Raw genomic sequence first — 3,184 nt, 5'->3', positions numbered from 1 at the left:
TTCAAGGCATGTATAAACTCTGAAAACCCTCGCTCTATAGCTTACTCTGGAATATCAGGAGCAGTTACCTCTTTGCTGTTCCTGCCATCTCAGCAAAAAGGGAGCTCAGTGGCTGGAGATGCCACAAGCTCCCAAAGGCGGTAATTGATTTATTGATTGACTGAAAGAGATTGATTCTGCAAAGCTGCCAGATTGTTTCCCTTTCACTGGTGCTGAAGGCGCCTGCACACAGTGTTTGGGGAGACTGGAGTTTTCCGAGGCATCACTTACTGAAGTAATTTCAGTGGTTTGAAAAAGTAAGACCTCAAAGTCACAACTAAACACGGCAGTGAGGCCCCATCCCTGAGGTGCCCTTTGCCCAGGCCTGGAGTAGCAGCATTTTTATTCGCATTTGCTCTTACCTGCCATTGTCCGGGAGCACTGGGGAGCTTCTCTCCTGAGAATCTGGTATGGCCTGAGAACTCAAAGGAGAAATGTGCTAGTGAGAAACACCAGGAATAGGTGCGAGGAGAATCGCTGTTGCGGGAAATGTACCGCTGTGTGTGTTTGCACACACAGTCACGCACAGGCTGGCACTGGCCAAGCACGACCTGCCGGGATGGGCCGGGCCGTCAGCGTTCCCTGGGAGCGGGAAGGGTGCCTCCGGCTTTCGGCCCTGGCCCTGGAGCGGGAATTCGCCGCCGGCCCGGCACTGGACGGCCGCGGCACGGCCATCGCGCCGCTCCCGGTCTCCTGCCGTCCTCTGGAAAGTGTTTTGGGAGCGGCCCCCGGATCCCCGGCCCCAGAGCAAGCTGGGGTGCCCTCACCTGCTCCTCGGGGCCCGGCGCACACCTGCGGCGGAGCTGGGAGCGGCTCTTCCCGGCGGCCCCGCTGCCTGGCCCCTGGGGCAACGCCAGCGCGGGGCGGGATCGGCGCCGCCCGCGGCTCCAGCTGTTTTTTCTCTCTGCATCTGGTTTCTGTCAGCTTCATTTGATACCCCTTAGTTCTAGTTTTTGTACTTTGAGTGACAGTGAAGAACTAGTCCGTACTCTTCCCCTCTGCCCGCTCTCTTGATTTTGTGGACTTGCATTGTGTGCCGGCTGTATCACCTCTTTTCTGAACTGTTCTTCAGGGCGGATCTTTGTTCAGAAACTGCTCTGCACTTCCAGTCCTTCCTAGTGCTCTTTTCTGTCCTTTTCCTGCTGTGTCATTTCTTGAAACGAGGGAACCAGCTCTGCATATAGTTTTCATGCTATAGACATGCCTTGGATTTCTCCAGTGGTATAATGATTTTATACTTTGTGGTCTTAATAATTCCTATTGTAAAATTTGCTTTTTTTTGACTGCTGCAGAGTGTTGAGCTGAATGTCTGTCTGGAATTATCTGACATAAGATTTTACTCCTGTGTGGTGGTAGTCATCTCAGAGCTCTTTATTTTAAAAGTGAGGTCAAGTTGATTGGCTTGTCTCCCACAAGTATCTCTTAAGATTCACAGAGTCTGAAAATAATTTTTACTTGTCTAGCCTCCTGAGGAGCATTGAGAACACTGTGCTGGTCTTAATTCCCATATAGGTTAGAAACAACCCTTATGATTTATGAATGACTCACCTATAGGAGGAATTTGGCACATGTTGGTAGCTTAAATACTATTCTTCAGATATATTCAAGGTACACTTCTCTACTGTTACCTAAAATACTTTTACTCTTGATTTGTAACCCCAAACCCTCTAGTGAAGATGAATAACTTTGTTTTTTTCTCTGAAAAACTAACCAAGGAAAGTTGCTTTTATTGGGGCAGGTGTTGGACACGTAAATGAGGAGGGCAGAGACACCTCTTTTTTTAGGCGGCTGCAATATTTGTGCACTTATTGTCCACTGATTTAGGAAGTTCATGATCTGGACTTAATTCTGCCTTCAGCTTCAGGGAAACCAACCACCCATTCTTAAAGAGTGACCTCCACATCAAACTGCAGGTTGTTTATTCTGGAGTGGGCACATCATCAGTTCTTATTGAAGGCATTTCAGTGCAGAAAAATGTCTTGGGTTTCGATGAAGGAAAAGAGAGAATGCAGGCATGATTTTATTACTTAGGCACTGGGATGACCTTGGAACATCAAGGCTCCAGTCTTTGTGTCAAGCATTGCTGAAAACTTTAACATGCAGCAGCAGTTGGTTGCATACACAGCTCCTGCTGTGCTGTAGAAGAAACACCCATGCCTTCTTTACCTAAGATTAGGCATCAACTGGGTGAAAGTTTTTAAGGTAGCAGGAGCTCATTTTTGCCTGTCATTTATGTGATTTTAAGCCTGTATTTTTTAATTTATTATTAATTTTTATTAAATATCTGGCCTAGAAAGAAAATAATTTGTTTTGTCACAGTTCCCTCTGAGAACTCATTCATACCTACTGCAGGGAAACACAGTTAGCATTAACTGAAGGAAAAGAGAAAGTTCTCATAAGCAGGAAGTTGTGGTTCATGTCAAGGTAAACACTTAAACTGTAAACTAAGCAACTGTCCCTGGAAATCACAAGCAAGTGTCCTTAATTTAGGAATTTTCTTTGGATATTAACCTTACCTTTTTCACTTTTTTTTTTTTTACGATATGCTTTAGTTCCCAGGTCAGATGATTCTATTGCTATGTTTCCAGTGGTGTTGTACTAGATGTCTTCTGTAGGCTTGGAGTTTGGTCAGATGAATTAACCTTACGTGACAAAGCAAGCCTGAGATATGAAAAATAAAGGCAAACAAAGCACCCAAGAAAATAGAAAGTATGAGAAAGGCAGCAAAGTAGCCCTAGCAAGATGATAATCCATTACAGAGAGATTTATAGCAAAATGGGACTCAAGAGTTTGATGTGGGCCTAGATGGTTTTCTAAGGCAAAAACATGCCAAGTACTGATCAAGAAAATCCCTCCCCTCTCTTCAATGCTAGTGGAAGGAGACCCACCACTTGGCTTACGGCAGATATCTGGCAGCACTAGGTGATTACAGGGAGATGAATGCTATCCTCCCCTCTTAGAATACTTGGACTCCCACAGCCTTTCAAGCCATAGCTATTGTTAGGGGTATGTAAAAGATTATCTGAATACCTAAAACCAAGTACTTTTTTTTACATTCTCTTATAATATCTTGCAAGCATTTAAATAAAAATTATGAGTTGATTATAGGAGAAAGATAAGAAAATCCTGCATTTCAAACACATCT

At 44.8% G+C, this 3,184-nt stretch overlaps 1 long non-coding RNA gene across 1 annotated transcript; it reads right to left on the bottom strand.

Moving 5' to 3' along the window:
- Positions 1 to 400: 400 nt before the first annotated feature.
- On the bottom strand, positions 401 to 911 carry LOC113980221. Its single transcript, XR_003538096.1, has 2 exons — positions 807 to 911; positions 401 to 454 (listed from the first exon to the last, which is right to left on the bottom strand). It is a non-coding gene; the product is annotated as an uncharacterized LOC113980221 (long non-coding RNA).
- Between the last annotated feature and the right edge of the window lie 2,273 nt (positions 912 to 3,184).

Source organism: Neopelma chrysocephalum, unplaced genomic scaffold (assembly GCF_003984885.1).
Source record: "Neopelma chrysocephalum unplaced genomic scaffold, ASM398488v2 Primary Assembly neopelma1_93090, whole genome shotgun sequence".
Classification (NCBI taxonomy): Eukaryota; Metazoa; Chordata; class Aves; order Passeriformes; family Pipridae; genus Neopelma; species Neopelma chrysocephalum.
The sequence above is the reverse complement of the archived record's forward strand: the minus strand, read 5'-3'. Positions and strand labels throughout refer to the sequence as shown.